This window comes from Lepisma saccharinum, chromosome 1 (assembly GCF_977018435.1).
Source record: "Lepisma saccharinum chromosome 1, izLepSacc3.1, whole genome shotgun sequence".
NCBI lineage: Eukaryota > Metazoa > Arthropoda > Insecta > Zygentoma > Lepismatidae > Lepisma > Lepisma saccharinum.
This window is the reverse complement of record NC_139229.1, coordinates 88,798,104-88,820,103: the sequence shown is the minus strand read 5'-3', so window position 1 is coordinate 88,820,103 and position 22,000 is coordinate 88,798,104. Positions and strand designations below refer to the sequence as shown.

At 36.9% G+C, this 22,000-nt stretch overlaps 1 non-coding gene across 1 annotated transcript; it reads left to right on the top strand.

Moving 5' to 3' along the window:
* The first annotated feature begins 21,080 nt into the window (after positions 1 to 21,080).
* Positions 21,081 to 21,152, top strand: TRNAH-GUG (transfer RNA histidin (anticodon GUG)). The gene has a single exon. It is a non-coding gene; the product is annotated as a tRNA-His (tRNA).
* Positions 21,153 to 22,000: the final 848 nt, after the last annotated feature.

Here is a 22,000-nt window from a genome sequence, read left to right as displayed (position 1 = left end):
CATTGTATGCCTCCACTGTTTATCGATCTCAGGACCCCTTGAAGTCACATTGAGTTTGAAGATTATGTCAATCATATAACTTGGAAATGTTAGTCCAGTAATTTTTGGATTTCTTACATTTGTGCATCCTTTTTTTGTTTGTCCGATGTGTACTTTCCTGTTCACATTTTTTAAGGTTTGTCAGTCGGAATATATGTTACTTTATCTAAACAGGAGTGTACAATACATCATTTCATGCTGAAAAAACTGTCGAACAATCTGCAATGTAATGGATGTAACTTGTGCTGGAACACATCTCTGGTAATTATTTCTTTTCACAAGTTGAAACTTGTATAGAAAAATACCTGGTATATTATTGGAATTTCATGGGAGGTCGTAATGGGGCTTCCTTGAGGGAGAACATTTAACAGAAAGTAAAGCTTCTTTTCAGATGCGTCGGTTTAGGCCTATAGATAGACTTCGTGTCGTTGGTTAATTTGCAAAAATTCGTATGTTTATAGTTTGTTTCAAAAATATTTTAATTTTTTTTTGTATTTATTATTTTGATGTTATTAATAACATCATTATTATTATATTGTGTAGTAGTTGTGGTGTGTTTGTGTTTATATTGTGTTATAGTTGTGATGTGTTTGTGTGTGTCTTGTGTAGTAGTTGTGCTGTCTAATGTGTTGTGTTCGTCTTGTGTAGCAATTGTGCTGTCTAATGTGTTTGTGTTTGTCTTGTGTAGTAGTTCCTCCATTCATATTGGGGGTTAGGCGTAGAGCTGACAACTCTGCACTGTAAAAAGACATATCAAGAAAAAGCAATATAAGGCCATGGATGTTCCCAAGGTAAAATATTCCGGAGGTAAAATAGTCCCCCATTCGGATCTCCGGGTGGAGACTACTTTGGGAGGTCCCTGGACTAAGGATAAGATCTACATTAGGAATAAGGATATTAAATTAGGCACCTGGAATGTTCTGAGCCTTTACCGGCCTGGGGCATTTCAGTGTACAGTTAATGAGATAGTTAAGTATAAATTAGATGTAGTAGCTGTCCAGGAAGTTAGGTGGTCAGGAGAAGGGAATTGTAAAACTAAAAATTATACTTTTTTCTATGGTGGTACTGAAAATCATAATTTTGGAACAGGCTTTTTCATAAATAATAGAATTATCTCGGCTCTTAAAACAGTAGAATTTATTAATGATAGGATATCATATGCAGTTTTACAGGGTAGGTGGTGTAAAATTATTTTAATAAACATACATGCACCAACGGAAGATAAAGATGATAATACTAAAGATGATTTTTATACAGAGTTAGAACAGGTCTTTGATAAATTTTCTCAGTATGATATGAAAATTCTGTTAGGTGACTGTAATGCACATATTGGCAAAGAAGAGACATTTAAACCCACGATTGGATTCATGAATTAAGTAATGATAATGGTATAAGATTGATTACTTTTGCAACCTCAAAGAATTTAATTGTGAAAAGTACCACTTTTAAACATAAACATATCCATAAATATACCTGGTCTTCTCCAGATGGTAAAACTCATAATCAGATAGTAGATCATATTCTCATTGATAAGAGAAGGCATACTAGTATAATTGACGTTCGTACACATAGAGGTGCTGACTGTGCCAGTGACCATTATTTAGTAATTGCTAAATTAAGAGAAAGACTCTCAGTGATAAATCATAAGCAACAAAATCTAAAAGTTCTAAAATTTGATACAGGAAAGTTTACTGATGAAAGAATTAAGAAAGATTACCAAATTAAACTGTCAAATAGATTTGATGTTTTGCAGGATTTAAATGATGATGAAAATATAAATGAAACAGACGTAAATAAGAATTGGGAGCACATACGTAATGCAATAGAATCAGCAGCTAAAGAAAGTATAGGATACCATAAACCGAGAAAAAGTAAGCCATGGATTGATAATGAATGTTATAATCTAGTAGAAATAAGAAATCAGGCTAGACTTAGGTGGTTAAATAACTCTGATGATACAAATCTAAACAATTATAATAGAATAAAGCGAGAAGTTAACCGCACGTTTAGAAGTAAAAAAAGAGATTACTTGAAAAGCAAAATTAAAGAAATTGAAACAAACAGCAAAAATAAAAATATCAGAGATTTATATAAAGGTGTAAATGAGTTTAGAAAGGGGTGGCAACCTAAAGTAAACTTGATAAAGATAAAGACGGTGATTTTCTAGCTCACCCAAGCGATATTCTAAATAGATGGAAGAACTACTTTAATGACCTTTTAAATGTCCATGTAGGAGATAAGTCAGAAGTAAATGAAGTACACACAGCAGAACCTTTAGTTCCAGAACCTAACTTGACTGAAGTTAAAGATGCTATTAAAAGGCTAAAGAATAACAAAGCACCTGGCATTGATTTAATACCAGCTGAGTTAATTAAATATGGTGGAAATTCGTTAATATGTCAAATTCATAAATTAATTTGTTTAATATGGAATAAAGAAGAAATTCCTCAACAGTGGAAAGAATCCATAATTGTTCCTGTGTTTAAAAAAGGTGATAAAATGAACTGCAATAATTACCGTGGAATTTCTCTACTCTCAACAACATATAAAATATTATCTAACATTCTTTTAACAAGACTTACCCCATATGCTAATGAAATTATAGGTGATTATCAATGTGAATTTAAACGTAACAGATCAACTACAGATCAAATTTTTCACATCAGACAGACACTTGAAAAAAAGTGGGAATATAATCAAAATGTCCATCAACTATTCATTGATTTCAAAAAAGCATATGATTCAGTCAAAAGAGATAAATTATATAATATATTAGTAGAGTTTGGAATACCTAAGAAGCTTGTTAGTGTGATAAAAATATGCACCAGTGAAACAGAAAGTAAAATTCGTGTGGGTATTAATATGTCTGACAAATTTACAATTCATGATGGGTTAAAACAAGGAGATGCATTATCTCCATTGCTCTTTAATTTTCCCTTAGAATATGCTGTTAGGAAGGTAAAAGAAACTAAAGAAGGACTAAAATTAAATGGCTTGACTCAGTTGTTAGCATATGCAGATGATGTAGACTTACTGGGGGATGATGTGAATACAATTAAGAATAATGCTAAAATATTTTTCAAAAGTGCCAAAGAGATAGGTTTGGAAGTTAACAAAGAGAAAACTAAATATATGCTTACAGGCCGAAACCAAGTGTTAGGTAATAATCAAAATCTAATTATTGATAACAATTCGTTTGAACCAGTTTCCAAATTCAAATACTTAGGAGTAATATTAACAAATGAAAATTATATTAAAGAGGAAATAAAAAGCAGGCTTAATTCAGGAAATGCATGTTACTTCTCTCTTCATAAACTTTTGTCTTCTCGTTTAATATCTAAGAAACTAAAAGTTAAAATATACAAAACAGTAATTTTGCCTGTAGTATTATATGGATGCGAAACTTGGTCCCTTAAATTGAAAGAGGAACATAAATTGAGAGTATTTGAAAATAAGATCCTTAGGATAATCTTTGGACCTAAAAGGGACGAGAAGACATGTGAGTGGAGAAGGTTACATAATTTAGAACTAGATAATTTGTATTCAGGTCCATATTTTATTAGAATAATTAAATCAAGAAGACTTAGGTGGGCAGGCCATGTGGCACGAATGGGAGAGGTTAAGAGGAGTTTACAGGATTCTTGTTGGGAAACCTGATGGTAAGAGACCTGTAGGAAGGCCAAGACGAAGATGGAGGGACAACGTTGAGATGGACCTAAGGGAAATCGGTAGGGATGGAAAAGAGTATATAGATCTTGCTCAAGATAGGGGAAAATGGAAGGCCTCTGTTGCTGCAGCCATGAACCTTCGGGTTTAAGAAGGCTAGAGAGTTAGTTAGTTAGTTAGTAGATATGACATTTTTTCCTCGGAAATTCTATGTGTACGAATAACAATGTTACAAACTGTAATAACGGCAAAGATAATGGTAGGCAAATTGTCCACCACTATTTCCATTAACTTTTTATTCTACATCCTGTTTTGTTTTAAGGAATGAAACTATGGTCGTTCGAAGCAGGCATTGTTCTCGCTTATTGAAGTCATTATTTCAATTCATTGTCATCACATTGTATAATACAGACCGAATAAAAATAGTAGTGGACAATTCGTCTACTGTTTCTTTCGCCGTTGGGTGTACAGAGGACAATTTGTTGTAAGAGGTCTCAGATTCTGATCTAGAAGAGGTTTCAAGTGACACTTCATTCAGCTCTGGAGATGAAGAATATCTGGGATTTGACGAAGAAGATTAATGGAGCTCTGTTTATTAAAATTGCAGACAAGAATTCAGAGTTCCTGAGATTGGTTTATTTTACTTCGCATTTGTACTACTTTTGGCTAATCGCGAAGACAAGGATGAGTGAACACTCACAAAGAACACCGATGTCCAGGCTGATTCGAACCCGTGGTCCCTGGCGTCGTAGAATGCTGTGCACAGAGGTCGGACAGAGTTTCTAGGAAATAAATGCGACTATTAAGATTTCGACGAATGTCACCTTTACTACTTTTTTTTAAAAAAAAAATAGAATTGATGTTTAAATCTGGCTTGGCACGGCAAAATTGTTTAACTTTTAATTTTATATCGTATATAAATATATACATTTGGTAAGATATTAACTTTGTTGTTCCCAAGTAGGCAGGAAAGTATCTTTCTCGCGAATTTCTTCCCCAACGAGTATTAAAATCGGTCGGGATTAGTCACTTCTCAATGAAGTTTGCAACTATGTCAACACAATGCGAAAGCTCTCTCGTCGTGCCAGCCGAAAATAGGCACGGTTGGTTGTCTTATGGGTACCATCTCCTTGCTTGAGACTTTTTCATGCCTCCGCGCATAGGCCACACCGTGCTGGCCCAGAGCAAGTTAGAGAACAGCTGGGAATCGAGGCGGCCGTAAGCTCGAACGCGTACGGCATTCGAATCTCCTCGTTCGTAAATGTATTAATTTAACTATATTTTCCCGAAGCAAGTGCTTTTTCTTTTTCTGAGGGTAGAGCCAGGGCACGGCGGCTCTCTTCTCAGAGCCGCCGCTGAATGAACGACAGGCATTTATTGAATCTCCTGAACTTGAACATAGCTTTCAGTCTACTTGGTTGAACGTCATTTCCTTGCACCTGACACTGGAATACAACTGCACGACACCGAGTGTCGAAAAGTGGAGCGAACTAGACGGGGCTAATATGCTGCCTGCTTGTAAGCCACAATCATCGAAGCTACTCTATGCTGAAGAGGTTGTTACTTGTCTACCTGCAGACACGCCTATTGCCTCGCGAAAGACTAGAATTCCGCTGAGGGAAAAACGCAGTCACGTGCAATGCGTCTTTTGTCAAATGTACCGTGCATTTTCAGGAACCTGTTCAATAGTTCGGCAGTGAGTGTGTTGAAGTTCAGAATAGTACCGTATATTAGACGTAAATATTTTGCAGATACCTGTCATAGCGCTGTGAAATACGTGCTCTTGTCTAGTGGCCGAGCCTGTGTTGAGATGCAGTGAATACTGTAAGTACCATACTCTGTCTTTTTTTTTTTTTTGTAAATTTATTTATTTAGGGATTACCAACTTCTACAGTTTGTCTGCCGTAGATCAACAAGTACGAGCGAGCGAATGTGTTCCATGCACTCAGAAATTTCACACTATATTTTAGCACTACAGCAGGCATCCCAATTTCTAAGATATAGTGCGTTCATTTTGGCTCTGGGTCGAGATAGCGCGTGACTGCAGACGGCGCGGCATGGCGAGGATGCCGGCATTTTCGACCCGTGACGTCCCGCTTATTCTTACGCTCATATCTTTGGCATGCAGACAATTATATTTACATTGCATAACGAGTACTAATTTGTGTTATAAGAGTTGTTCAATGTGGTGGGCAACTGTATTCATACATTCCCGGCATTTTTTGATGAAATTTTGATTGATATGTTTGTTCTGTTTGTAAGTTGTTTTCTTGCCCCGCTCCCTGCACAGATGACTTTTTTTGTGTTAATAAATTCAAACATTTTCTATCTTTTTCGAAAATATATTTCTCTAAAAATATCAAACTCAGTGCCTCATACAGGTAGCGGCAAGATTCACAGGGCAGGATATCCTTCAGTAAACAGTACTTGGGGACCATATCACTCGCACACTTAATCCAAATAACTCGAAGAAGAAAGTGTTTGAAGCGCAAATGAAATGAACGAAGCGTTAGTTGGTCCACTTACGATCTCTCCACCCAAAGCTGTCACCTTGTCATTAAGGGGTTACCTTGCTCGATTCTCGGTGGAGGGACATTCCACTGGATCCCACTTTAAACTATAGGTGGGTTTCATGTGACGTCAAGATTCGCACCGCCGCCATGCTTGCGGCAAAGCTGTTTGTCGTCTGCAAGGAAATACCCACCACGCAGCATTCATTACACCTGCGCCAAGTGCACGTTTGTTGTTAGTACTGTGTAAAATGTCTGTAACATTGCATAAATATGCAACGAAAAGGTTTTTTATAGTTCACTTGTGTTTATTTACTTGAACCAGCTGCATGGAATCAGTTTGTGTTCGTATTAATTAGTGGTTCGGATTCTGCTTGAAATATTTACATCCAATAAGTAATCTATGTTTCCCGCTCGTGGTGGTCTAGAAAGGGGTCATCGACGACCTTGAGTACAGATTAACTGAAAATTCCAAGATTCAGCCATTATCTTTCTTATATGTTTCCTTTTAACGTTTGTTCAAGCTCAGTAATTCGAAATGTTGAGTTGTTCAAAAACAGTAATTTCACTCCGTGCTTTAACAATTTGGGATATGCAGGCCTCAGTGACGGAGTGGTTAGCAGAGCACACTACTAAATTTTCTCAGGGAAAAATACAAAACGCACAATCAAGTCAAAATTCAATACATTCTATTTACTAGAAAAAAAACACTTTTAAACTTACGATAATTGATAGAATGTAACTTAAAAGACAATAGTTATAATTATAATATTTTTTTTTCAGCTCTGGTATTTATATATAAATTTTCTCGGAAAAAAAATACAAATACAAATTCATACAAATTCAATCTGTGTGAAAAACAACTTGAACCACCTTCAAAATAAAATAATTGTAGCTATTACGATAAAATTTTCAGCTATGTTATTTATACAGAATTTCCGGAGACAACAAGTAACATCTGATCACATCAAAACTCAATCTGATCGAAATTACTATGAAAAAAAATCACTTGATACACTTTTTTAATAAATAAAAATAATAAAATAGTATGTAGCTTTAAAATAAATTAAATACTTAACTTTTAACACTGCAACAACACATCCGTACTCTTCAAAACACTCTCACGATACTGACTGATCTGTAATGCGAAAACCCTTTAAGTAACCTAAGCGCGGATGAAAACATCCGAAACAGTAAGTCAATCAGAAGACACCCATTACGTCATAACCAACAACACGCTAGATACGGGTCTGCGTAATAACTTGTTGCGTAAACATTGCGTAATAACTTGTTGCATAACGTGGGTGTGCGTGTGTGGGTATAGGTATACGTGGATGTAGGTATAGGTGTGCGTGGTTGTACGTGGGTGTGGGTATGAGTGTAGGTGTGGGTGGGTGTAGGCGTTACGTACTTTAACTCGAAAGAAATTATGACACTCATACCAAGTACGAGATGAAAAAATCACAGATTTGCAATAGTATAAAATCAACAAAAACATCATCAAAATAGGTTTTCCATTGTAGTTAAATTAATGAAAACAATAGGCCTCGTACCAAGTACTACTTTGAACCCCTAAAATATATGTACTTGTATATTTAAAAAAAAAACTGGAAAAACTCACAGGTGTCTGTCAAGTAGACCGGAAGTAGACCAGAAGTAGACCGGAAGTAAATAGGTGTAGGTGGGTGTAGGTGTGGGTGAGTGTAGGTGGGTGTGGGTGTGGGTGGGTGTAGGTGTGGGTGGGTGTAAGCATTACGTACTTTAACTCGAAAGAAATTATGACACTCGTACGAAGTATGAGATGAAAAATCACAGATTTGCAATAGTAGAAAATCGACAAAAACATCATCAAAATAGGTTTTCCATTGTGCTAAAATTAATAAAAATAATAGGCCTCGTACCAAGTACTGATTTGAGAAGTACTTATCCCTCTACTTGTAATAATTGCATTATAGGTATGAATTTAAGCATGAACAAGAATGCTCCAATACAGCACAACGAATTGATGCGGGGGATCGTCACCAAACGTTGCTCCACCTTGAAAAATTCATAGGGGCATTGCCATGACCACTGAACCAGAGCCTACCTAAAAATATTACATCCGCCCGTGAACCCACCCTATGAAAAATGTCTGGCGACGCCACTGCTCTGCATACACACACACACACACACACACACACACACACACACACACACACACACACACACACACACTGAGTAAATGTAAGCAGCGGCGTGCCCAGGATCTTTAAGGGGGTGGTACGTATACTTTTTTTAATAGTCTGCCATCATTTTGCCATCTTTTCCTGCTTTGACGGTTTTGCTAAGGAATACTGGACCAAAATGGAGTTATGACCCCCACCATCACCAACCCCTTCTTGGGTACGCCCCTGAGTGTAAGGTGTCTTCTTCTTCTTCTTTGTTTAATTACACGACATTCAAACTTTAGAAGTGACAAGTTCCTTTCAAACGCTGATTGCCGGCCCCCGTGGCGGAGTGGCCGACGCCAGGGGTTCCGGCTTCGAATCCCTGGCACATTTTTGTCTGGGTATTGATGTTTGCGAGTGTCCATTCATCAATTTCATAATATCATCACTCATCCCCATCGCAAATTAGCTAAAAGTGGCACAAAAGCGAAGTAAAAAAAGCGAATCAATCAATCAAACACTGATTGAAAAATTCATACCTGCAAGATATGAACGATATGTAAGTTGTAATTTAGTATGTAGATCGTTTACGGTGACGTGCCCTGGATTTTCGAAAGGAGGGGGGGAGGGGTTACCTAACATTATACTTTTTTCAGTAGTCGGCTCTCATTTGGCATTTTTCCTGCCTTTGACGGTCTTTTTGTACCAATATTGGGCCAAAGGAGAATATGGGCCCCACCAACCCCTCTTGGGCGCGCCACTGATCAGTTACTAGTTGCTGTGGCGCAACCACAGAAGGTTAGGGGGCATTGCCCCCAACCTTGGACGGAAATCAATTCTAGGGGGAAAACTTTGAAGTTAAAGAAAAACAAGGCTAGCAGAATGTAAGAAGATACTCAAGACGAAATTAGTTTTTAGGTATTTCTTGCATTTTCCTTCCATACGGCCAAGGAAACCTGAAGGAGGTGCATTTGCTCCCTCGATTTCAAATTTTATGCAAGTGAGAATATTCTATTTCGTAAACTTTTCTTGCTCGTTTCGCTCGCAATGTCTGCTTTCTTACAGCCTAATGTAATCAAGTTCATAGCCGTAGCTAGTGGGCGCCCAACGATCTAAATGAAAAAAAAAAGTTGTGGAAGAAAGAATGCCACGGCGACCCGTGAAATTATTTGCGCCCAATAACATCGATATTGTTTTTAATTATATATATTTTTAAAAAAACTATTGTTTTTAATTTTTTTTATTCGCTTCGCTCGCAATATTATTATTTTCTGTAATACGTTGTAAATTACCAGAGAGAGAAGTAAAGACAATTTTTTACTTTAGATTGTAGCTGATAAACAGTTTTGTCTTAAATACATTAATAATTGTTTTGAGGAAGAGGAGCGCACACATTTGAGAGACAATTTATATAATTCTTGCTGTTAGTTTGTAATGAGATGGATAAATTGATGATGTAATGTGACACGTCCTTTCCCCTTGGACCAATATTTATTGTTGTTAATTTCATTTCTCATTCTTCAAATATTAATTATTATTAATCTAAATCTCTGTTATTTAGTATGTGATCCTTGTGTTATTTAATATTTAGACCTATCACTGATAATGTGAGGATAGTGACTGGCCTGTATATACATATCTTGTAAGAGCTGTTGCTTGAATTATGACTGTGTTTTGTTTTTACTTTTAGTTCAGGCGTTAAGTTTGAAAAAGAGTGCTCAAGCTTAATTGTAAGAAGCTGTTATTTCTTTGACTCAATGGATTTATGCACACAAGTACTTATTTTGCTAAGAAGTGGAATATACATCTTTTTCTTTGTGAAAACTTGACTTTGAGCAACGAACGAACAGATATTACCCATACCCTGAGAGGCATCAAGTGAATGCTGCGAGTCCTCATGTGAACTTATTCTTTTGTGATTTATTTAAATAATATGCTTTGGATAAAGGAACGTGTCATGTATTTAATTAATATGTTATATCAAATCCTTTGTTCCAGTACAAATGCCTTAGCACTGACTTCTACCACCTTTTTGCGTGATTTACGAAGAAAATAACTTCTGTGATACTACCAAAGGATTATCTATTACTACTACCACAGACAAACCTAACCTACTGTCTGTGCTACTGCTGCTGCTCCTGCTACTACTACTACTACTACTACTGATTATAATAATAATAATAATAATAATGGCATTACTATTATTATTATTATTAATATTATTATTAGCAAGTTTTTCTGGTGTCCCCCCCAGACAAAAATGCGTGGTTGCGCCTCTGAGAAGTTGTTTCTTCATTCTGTGGGTGTCGAATCGATCCGTCGACCTTCCTGGATATTGGCATCGTTCACTTCAAGGTACAAGAGAACAGAACACATCCTTGCTTTACCCCCGCTTCTGATTTTCGTTTCTCTGTCACGGTATCCACTTGACACTGTACACAGAATTCGGCCTTTGAATATATTGCCTTTATTGCGTTTATCATCATGGCCGATCTTCCCATTTCCCACAGTTTGTCCCAAAGTTTTTTTCTATTTACAGTATCGAATGCCTTTTGGAAGTCGACAAAACAGGTATATAGCTTCCCTATCTTTTTTTTCAGTTTTTCTTCCATCAATGTTTGGAGTGTAAATATATTGTCCAACGTGGTGCTTTTATCTCTAAATCCGGTTTGTAATGGCGTTATTTTGTCGAATATGTCAGTCCATTTTTTAATTTTCCAGTAGCCTTACAATATACTCGTGTAGACTTTACTTAATACTGGAAATAACGAGACCCCTCCCTATAGTTGTTTGGATTGTCCATATCCCCCTTTCCTTTGTAAATGGGACAGATGATAGACTGGCTCCAGCACTCGGGGAATAATCCCCTGTTGCACATACTATTAAATAAACGTGTAGCTACTCCCACCATATTGTGTCTTTGTAGTCCTGTTTTTACCATTTCCCCCAAAATTCCATCCGCCCCTGCAGCCTTCCCGCTTTTCAAGTTTTGTATTGCTAATCTGACATCCGTGTCTGTTATTTCATTGTCTAGGACAGGAATATGTGTCCCCAATTGGTTGGAAAATTCCATTTACGCCATTGTTTCCCCCTTCCTCCTCTGGTATTTTGTATAGTTTTGCAAAATATATATCCCATGTTTTTGGCTCTATGGTACTGTTGGTCCCTTTACTTCCCCTTAGCTTCTTTATCACCCCCCCATATCGCTCTACTGTCTTTCGTCTCCATTGCTGCTTCTAGCATCTCCGTATTTTTTATTTTCCAATCCTGCTTCTCCTGTTCTATGATTTGTTTATATTTTCTTCTGAGTTCTACATACAGCTGTCTTCTATTTTCACTATTTAATATCCTAAAATCTCTCAGTGCTTTTTGCAAAGTCTTTTTTGTTTCCCTGCATTTTCCGTTGTACCACCCTCTTTTCGTTGGTTGTTTTATTTTGTGCACTCGCATATGCCTCCCTGCTCTTGTTATAGTGTGCTGGAGCAAGTCTACGGCTCTTTCCACCTCCCCAATTTCCATTTCTCTCTCTATTTGCTCTGCCATCATCAACGTAAGCCCGTCCCCCATGATTTCTCCCATCCTTTCCCTTTCCGCCTCGTTCCATTTAAATTTCGGAATTTTTCTAGTTTGTACCTCTTTTCCCTTTTTCTGTGCTCTCTGTTCTCCCAGGCTCACCTCATGTGGTTTTGATCTCGGTGACAATATGATTGGAAAGTGGTGCGAATCTATTCAGTCTCCTACATAGAAGTCCCTCAGCTCCCCTATTATTTCCCTCGAACAAATAGCATAATCAATGACACTTTTCCCCGATTGAGCTACAAATATATACTCCCCTTTACGATCTCCAAAATATTTCCCATTTAATATGTCTAGGTTCATCGCTTCGCACATTTGTAATAGCTGCCTGCCATCCGTGTTGATAGTCTTATCCTTGCTTTTTCTTCCCCTTCCCCCTCCCCTCCCCCTCCCCTTCCGATATGACTTCTTCGTCTCCAATTCTGGCGTTCATATCTCCTAATATTATAATGCCTGCTGTTGGGTCGCTATCTGTTATATCCTCTACTCATTTTGTTAAGTCCTCAAAGAATTTTTCTGAGTGAAATTTTGAATTTTTCGGTTGCCTGTAGGCTACTATTATATATAAATGCCAGTTTCCAATATTTATCCTTGGCGCTAATAACCTACTTACACCTGTATCTATCTCTTCCACGTTCTTCCTGATATTATGAGCGAAGTTAATAAGGAAAGGCTGGGGCAATAACAAATGAAATAACGCGGACAGTATGGAAATTGGAGAAATATGATATACATTTTGTGTAAAAACTGTATCGTACATTATTAATAGGGTCAATAGGGTAAGGGAGGGAGATATATGGGGAGCAAAGGGGGGCGATGTACTAAACAGAATCCAATGCACATTTTACAAGAGGGCTTTGCATATCAGCATGGGCACTGCAAACTGCGGCGTACTACGGGAACTTGGACTGGTAAGGGAGAATACGTGAGGTATGTTGAGAAGGGTTAAATACTGGGCGACATTAATATCGAGAAGGGAGAACTCGGTAAAAGGGCAATTGCTGATGCAACAGGTGAACATGGGCGAAAGAGATCAGAAGTAAACTATACGAAATTGGATTGGGATGGATCTGGGAGGGGGAACACGTCAACCAGGGGACATTGCAACTAGTGAAACAAAGATTAGAGGATATAGATGGGCAGGAAATAATAGCGGAATGTGAAACTAAGAGATCGCTCGAACTCCAAAGAAGGGGACCGCGGGAATGGGGACAAGTAGCGTACATCAAGAAGGTGAGCATGGTGGCAAGAAAGGGGTTTGCATGGATGAGCGTAGGGGGATGGAGACACAATACTGTAAAAAATGAGGAAGGGAGATATAAATGCGTATTATGCAATGGTGATGATGGGACAGAACATTTATTCTCATGTCAGGACACGCGCGTTCTGCAGGAGGAGAAGCTACGCAACATAAGCTTGGAAAGTGTGTTCAAATCAATCGTAGTACAAAGGAACATGGAACTGTTGGAAAAAGTGGGGGTGTATTTACAAACAGTTAGGGGAAAAAGAAGTGTTGCACAGAGATGGGATAAGGAAGAGGAATAAGTGTTAGTTTAAGTGAGAACAGTTAAAACAACCAGAACTGCTATTTATACACCTATAGGGAATGTAATGGAAAGTGTAGTCTGTAAGGAAAATCATAGTTGTGTAATACGAATAGATGTAGTGCGCACAGCCGATGGCTCGCACATGAGACGAGCAATAAATACTTACTTACTTACAAGAGAACAGAGCCAGAATGCATGTTATTTTTACAGTTAATTAATAACAAAAATGAAGTTCAGCTCGAACAGAATAATCAAAGTAATACTTTACGTTAGGTCGAAAACTTATGATTAACAATAATAATAATTCCGAATAAAATGCGTCAATTATTATTATTTCTACTTTTTACTACAAAAATGTTTGGTACGTGCCCCCCCTCCTCCGTTCAAAATGTTCGGGTTTATTAAAATTTACAAGTTACGGATGCTTTTGTGAACCTCGTGGAACCTGAGTAGAAAAGTAAAGAATAGAATAGAATAGTGTTTTATTGTCGTTAAGCAACCTCAAGTTGCAATAGACAGTGTCATACAAATATAATATAGTACAGGATACATTTTTAGTACAAAATAAATTTAAACCATAGCTTAATAATATAAATTAAATTGTACAGTGTACCTTATATTTCAAATTGTCTCTTCAAATTCTTCTATGTCTATAAATACAATTATTGATTAGCCATTTCTTTATGCATTTACGAAAACTATTTAGAGTTATATCTCCTGAGATAGTTTGTTGTACAATTTCATGCCAGTATATCTACATAGATGTGTTACGTACCCAATAGGTTCAAGTAATGTGAATAGTTTGCCAAAGACGAATAGAGATGGCAGCACCAGGCGTGCAAGGTTAAGAATTGGCATAATATATGTGAATAATTTTGTAAATAAGAACTAAGCAAATTGGAATGATGAAAAACAATAGAATATATTATAAGAAGACAAAGAATAAATATGAAAGAAATAAATTAATATATATATATCTTATAAATCAAATCAATGATCACATGTAAGTTAATATGAAAATTAAGGAAGTCAAAGCACTGATACAAGTTTGTGTCTTTGAACAGATATTGCATCTGTCTGATGGATTTATCATTCCCATAGGGGAAATTTTGTTTACATCAGTGGCGAGCGCGTTCTGATCGACGCCCCACAGCACTTTTTGGTTGCGCGGTTTAACCGTAGCACCTACTTGGATGCGCGTGTAAATCGTTTGCACCAAGTATACACTCTGTTGTACCTAGTTAGTGGTGGCGCGTTCCAATTGCAGCCCCAAGGGAGGATATTAGTATTATTCCCAAAGCTTAAAGAAAAAATTTGGAAAAGGATAAAGGAATTAGTTAAATAGTCAAAACCTAAATAAATTGAAATCCAGAGGAAAGTTTACAAAGAAGACAAGAAGGAAGTCCAGATCCAGAACGACCATTAAAAGGGAAGTCCAGATCCTTCATATTGAGAAAGAAGTCCAGATCCAGACCGTCCATTGAGAGGGAAGTCCAGATTCTCCATATTGAGAAGGAAGTCCAGATCCATACCGTCCATTGAGAAGGAAGTTCCGATCCAGACCGTCCATTGAGAAGGAAGTCCCGATCCAGACCGTCCATTGACAAGGAAGTCCCGATCCAGATCTGCCCATTACGAAGGAAGTACAAATAGAAGAATATCCAAATAGAGAAAATAAATAATAAAAGGAATATTGAGATGAAAAATAACCGTCAAACGAGAAAATCATAGAAGAATGTAGCTTATCATGTAAATATTCTTACTCCATGTATCCTGTGTTTAAATAATATATTCGTTTAAACGTCTCCATTGGAAGGCATCCTGTCTGGTTTCGTTGTCTACAAAGAACCCTACCCTGTAGATAAGATAGCTGAGATTTAAGATTAAGGTTTATGTACCTTTGCACCAAATGAAGGTAGCATAAATAAATGGCGACCAACTTTTGGGTCTAGAGAATTAGGAACCAGACAGCGAAGAGAGAAAGAATAATTGAAAATGGAGGAAAAGGATAAAGATGGAAATGAGAATGGAGAAGCTACAATGAAGGAAGACGGAGGAAAAAGGGAAACTTTCATTTGTTGCCGAGAGGAAGGAAACAAGGAAGAAATTATTTTCTGTGTCACATATAAGGAAATGAAACATTGGACGTGCGAAGGAATAAGAAAGTAGAAATACATATCAATAAGTAAAAGGGAAGAAGATTATACATGTAAGAAATGCAAGAAGGAAAAGCTAAAAGAAAAGCAGAAGAAGCCAGAAGAAATAAACTTGATGGAAATGTTCCAAAAGCTGTCAAGGCAGATAAATGAAAATAACAGAGAATTGAAGGAGAAGATTGATTAGAGTAATAGAACAGTAGAAGAAAAGTTAGAAGAAAGTAATAGAAAGGTAGAAGAAAAGGTAGAAGAAAATAACAAGGAAGTGAAAGAAAAGTTAGAAGAAAATAACAAGGAAGTGAAAGAAAGGCTCGATGAAAATACTAGAAAATTAGAAGCAGTAAGAAATGAAAGCAAGAAAATGTACGAGAAAATAACCGAGGCATGTGAAGAAAATAGAAGATCATTGGAAAAGAAGATAGAAGAAACAACATTGCTAATTGAAAACAAAAGCGTGGATATAAATAGGACGATCGAGGAAGAAGTTTCAAAACTTAGAGAGGAGAATATACACAGAACCAACAGTATGGAAAGAAAAATTGTTGAAAATAAATCGCAAATAGAAGCAGTATCTTCTAGAGTAGATGCAAATGAAAGCAAGATAGAAGAAGCAAAGGTCCAAATGGAAGATAGAAGCTGGGAAACACGCAATAGAATGGAAAAGGAAGTTCTAAAACTGAGAGAAGTAAGTACGCGGGAACTGCAAGAAGTTCAAGAAAAAACTAGCAGTATGGAGAAGGACATTGCTGAAAATCAAAATAAAATTAATGCAGCAGATAAGAAAGGAAAAGAATTAGACAGAAAATTAAATGGGGCAGTGTCAAAGATAGAGAAGACAGAAAAGAAAGTAGAAGAAGTGGAAAGGAAGTTAGGAAAGCTATTCATCAAAGAAGGAAACCTAAATCCTAGGTTTCGAGAAAGTGAAGAAACGAAGGTTAAGAAAGAGCTGAGAGAAGAGAGTTCAAGCGATGAATCTACGACGGAGGAAGAAGAGAAGCATAAGAGATATAGAATAGCGGGAGGTCACAAGAGAAGGAAATGGAAGAATAGCGAAGATGGAAGTAATAATGAAAGGCTCTTAGACATATTGGAAAATGAATTCCCGAGAGACGAGAACTATAGGACCAGGATACCTAGGCCACAAGAATTGCAGCATCTTCCAAAATTCAATGGGAATATATCTGATAAATGTCCCAGAAAGTTTTTAAGGGAACTAACAACAAATGTCAGACTTATGAGGATCCCAGAAGGAATGATTTTGAACGTCATAGAGACATGTTTTGAACAGTCGGCAGCAGGATAGTATCAACTAAATGAGCACAAATTTAGAAATTTTAAGGAGTTCAGCCGAAAATTCCTGAATTACTACTGCAGTGAAGACATAAAGGAAAGGCAGCTAGAAGCATTAAAAAGAAGATATGTAGATTGGTCAAAAGTCGAAAGCCTGGAAGAACATACATGGGAGACTCTTAGAAGCTTCAGAAACCTAAAGGAAGGATGCAGTGAAGAGGAGCTGGTTAAACAAGTTGTCCAAACATTGCCATTAAGAATACAGAGAGCTATAGCAGCGGTTAAGATAAAAGCAGTTGATGATTTGATTGAATATCTAAGAACCGAAGATGTGCTAACAAAAACTCAGAATTCCTGGAACGATAAGGAAGGAAGATTCTATGGAAAGAGGCAACATTCAGAAGAAGAAGGGCGCTCAAAACCAAAGTTCCGGAGACAAGAATTTGATGTAAGAAGAATAGAAGTTAGAAACCAGAGACCAAGTGCAGAAAGAAGAGACGTAGGAAGAAACAATGGAAGATATGAAAGAAGCATAGACTCTGTGGAAGAAAGAGAGAGAAACGATGATAGATATCGAGGAAATTGGAGAAACTTGAGAGGCCGAAATAATTTCCGAAGATACGGAAGAGGAGGAAATGAGCGATGGAGGAACATATATGAACAGAACGAAAGAGAATACCGAGTAAGTGTGCCCAATGAAGAAATGGAAAGAAGAAATGCACTTCCGGATGTAGAAAGAGACGAAGCCATAGAATTAGCCAGAAATTATTGTAATGACGCAAGAAGATTACAAGAGGGAATTACAGCAGATGAAGATTCAAGGAATGCAGAAGAGAATAGAGGGTCAAACATGTAAGGCTCTTGTAGCATCTCCCAGGTGTGAGAGCAAAAACAGAGAGAAATGTAAGGCAGGGAGAAATTGTAAATAGAAATGTACATAGTGAAAGAGAAAGCCTTGAGCTATATTTAATAGAAGAGCCGAATTTCAATGACCTGAAGCCAGGGAGAACCTTTTATGTAAAGGCAAAAATTATAGAATTAGAAGTAAAGTGCCTAATAGATTGTGGTAGTGTGGTAGAAGTAATGAGTTATGATTGTTGGAAAAGGATAAAAGGAAAATATCCACAAGCTCGTCAAGATGCATCAGAAAGGGATAAAATAAGATTGGTCATGGCAGCAGGGAAAGAAGAATATAAAATACAAGGAACCGTAGGCGTAATGATGAACCTTCAAGGGCTAAATTTTCCTGTCAGATTCCTCGTAGTAAAAGGTCTAAGAAGTGATATGATATTAGGAATACCATTTTTGGAAAAATATGATGGTCATATTTATATCAAAGATAGAAGATTGAATCTAGAGTCATTGGAAGAAGAAAGACTAGATGTTCCTATGGAAACTGTAAACAACGAAATGGACAGAAAAGAATGCATTGGCAACCTCAATTTAATGTACGGGCAGATGAAGGCAGTACCAAATTATATATGCGAAGAAATTGAAAGTGAAATGAATAAAGAAAATGACGAATACACTGCATCTGTTGAAGAGATAAAGAATAAGGTTGATGAGTACAAAGATATTTCCAAAGAAGAGAGGAAGCAATTACAAGAAGTTTAGTTAGAACATAAGAACTTGTTTAGCCAAAAGCCAGGACTCACCAGAGGGTATTCCTACGAAATAGAAGTAGATACAGAAAGACCTATAGTATCTAAACAGTATCCGATACCTTTTGCGAAAAGAAAAGCTGTAGAGGAAGAACTTCAGAAATGGTTAAGATGGGAAATTATAGAAGATTCAAATAGCATACATGTAAGCCCGATGCATGTAGTTGACAAATCCAATGGAGAAATAGTCAGACTGTTAAGAACATACTGCCACGATAACCATACACGATGGTCAACTGTTGTTAATAAAATAACTAAATTGTTAAATAACGCATTGTCAAAAGAAACAGGAAGAAGCCCTGCTGAATTATTTCTCGGATACACGGAGGAACCATATGTGTTTGAAGAATTGGAGTGGCCAGATATGATGGAGCAAAAAAGCGAAATGAAGAAAGTGATATCAGAACTGTATAAAAAGAGAAATAGAAGAAAAACAAAGGACGAGAAGAAGGTTAAGAAAATAGATATCAAGAAAGGAGATTTGGTGCTTTGTAAAACACATCCGGTGAGCAAAGCTTCAGAGAAAGCTATCAAAAAGCTATTTTTCATATATGAAGGCCCATATGAAGTGACAAGTACTTTTAGAAATACAGTTTTTCTAAAGCACATAATAACAGATGTAGATAGGAGAGAGAATTTAGACAACATTAGAAGATATAATTGTACAGAAGAGAAGAAAGAAAGCGTCAAGAAGAAATTATAAAATTGTATATATATAATTTGGAAAAAAATGTATCTGCATATATATATATATATATATATATAAATATATATATTACGACAATTTTTTTTTATGGCAAAGGTGGGGAATATTGTGTTACGTACCCAATAGGATCAAGTACTGTGAATAGTTTGCCAAAGACGAATAGAGATGGCAGCACCAGGCGTGCAAGGTTAAGAATTGGCATAATATATGTGAATAATTTTGTAAATAAGAACTAAGCAAATTGGAATGATGAAAAACAATAGAATATATTATAAGAAGACAAAGAATAAATATGAAAGAAGTAAATTAATATATATATATCTTATAAATCAAATCAATGATCACATGTAAGTTAATATGAAAATTAAGGAAGTCAAAGCACTGATACAAGTTTGTGTCTTTGAACAGATATTGCATCTGTCTGATGGATTTATCATTCCCATAGGGGAAATTTTGTTTACATCAGTGGCGAGCGCGTTCTGATCGACGCCCCACAGCACTTTTTGGTTGCGCGGTTTAACCGTAGCACCTACTTGGATGCGCGTGTAAATCGTTTGCACCAAGTATACACTCTGTTGTACCTAGTTAGTGGTGGCGCGTTCCAATTGCAGCCCCAAGGGAGGATATTAGTATTATTCCCAAAGCTTAAAGAAAAAATTTGGAAAAGGATAAAGGAATTAGTTAAATAGTCAAAACCTAAATAAATTGAAATCCAGAGGAAAGTTTACAAAGAAGACAAGAAGGAAGTCCAGATCCAGAACGACCATTAAAAGGGAAGTCCAGATCCTTCATATTGAGAAAGAAGTCCAGATCCAGACCGTCCATTGAGAGGGAAGTCCAGATTCTCCATGTTGAGAAGGAAGACCAGATCCATACCGTCCATTGAGAAGGAAGTCCCTATCCAGACCGTCCATTGAGAAGGAAGTCCCGATCCAGATCTGCCCATTACGAAGGAAGTACAAATAGAAGAATATCCAAATAGAGAAAATAAATAATAAAAAGAATATTGAGATGAAAAATAACCGTCAAACGAGAAAATTATAGAAGAATGTAGCTTATCATGTAAATATTCTTATTCCATGTATCCTGTGTTTAAATAATATATTCGTTTAAACGTCTCCATTGGAAGGCATCCTGTCTGGTTTCGTTGTCTACAAAGAACCCTACCCTGTAGATAAGATAGCTGAGATTTAAGATTAAGGTTTATGTACCTTTGCACCAAATGAAGGTAGCAGATGCTTTGGGATTTGCATTAGTCTAAGATATTCAGTCAAGATCATGCGACTTCGATAATGTAACTTAGCAAATAAACCTGGACGCTATTTTTATGAGATGGAACACTTTTCGAGCTCCCCAAAGTGAAACCCCAATTCTGATTCTACCTTCTCAAAGAAAAAATTGACCTCAATTTACACTGGATCCGAGATTGTCCGATAAAAAAAAAACCTTTCTTTCCTTTTCGTTTAAATGTATTTTCGTTTCCTTGTTTTCTCACAGTCCTATTTACTATATAACCCTGTTGCTCTCACTTTGTACTAAAATAGTTTAATGCCTAAACGAATAAGAAAACACGTAAGAAATAAACATCGTCAATGAAGTATATACGTTTTTATTAATCCTTTTACGTAATAACTCCACCAAAAACTAGATCAGTAATATTTCTTTCGTTTTTAAGCATTTGTTCCTTCTACGAATCAAACAGAAAAACAAGCAAGAGGAACACGATCCGTGCTGCAACGTTGTATACATTTCTTTGTCGGCCACCAGCAGAGCCTCGTCGTAGCCGTGATCGTCTAGTGGTTAGGACATTGCGTTGTGGCCGCAATAACCCAGGTTCGAATCCTGGTCACGGCAATGGTAACATTGCCACGGCAGGAGGCCAATTTTTTCACCTTTATGTTATAAATGATCTTATGTGTTTCGAAGGAAATTCGAGTTAAATTCACTGTTCTTGGTGTATACGGATTTGAAAACCATAATGTTGGTGTTTTAGCGACTTATTTCACTACATTGATTGATGTTATGTTTCAAGTACTTGACTGGACCTACAGATCTGAACCACTGTGTGTCTGTCCCCACCGGGCATCGAACCCGGGACCCTTTGATTACAAGGTGACGACGCTACCATTGCGCCATCGGGGAGGCACTTATTTCACTAGAATGCAGTGAAGATACAGTATTATTATGTTCATATTGATCAAGATCCTCCCTTTTCCAGTTCTCCTGAAATCCTAAAGAAGTCATGACGTCCTACAAATTCTATGGGTACGCCACTGTTATCCACGTAAACGCGTTGGGACGAAACCGTGTTTTCTTTCAACAATGTAAAGTTGTATGCAGTTCAAATGTGAATATTTCTCAACGGTTTCTCCACAAACCATCTCGAAAACAGGATTTTAAAATTCTGGTCTGGGAAATCTCCTATAACGGTTGAGGGCTCCACGTGCTGACCTCACGTCACTCCATTACCGGTTGAAGATCTTAACACCTCTAGGTAGGATTGTGAGAGGGAGACTGGCAGTTGGGAGAGAGCATTATGAAATTAAGATAATATAAATGTATTTATTTATTTTTTAAAAGAAACTTTAATTTTCATGTTTATGTCCCAAGTGGGGTCATAAGTTTAACTAGAGAGGAAGGATCACACACGCACGCAGATGAATAAAATAGAGATCGAAAGAAACAGGAAGAAATTGAGATTG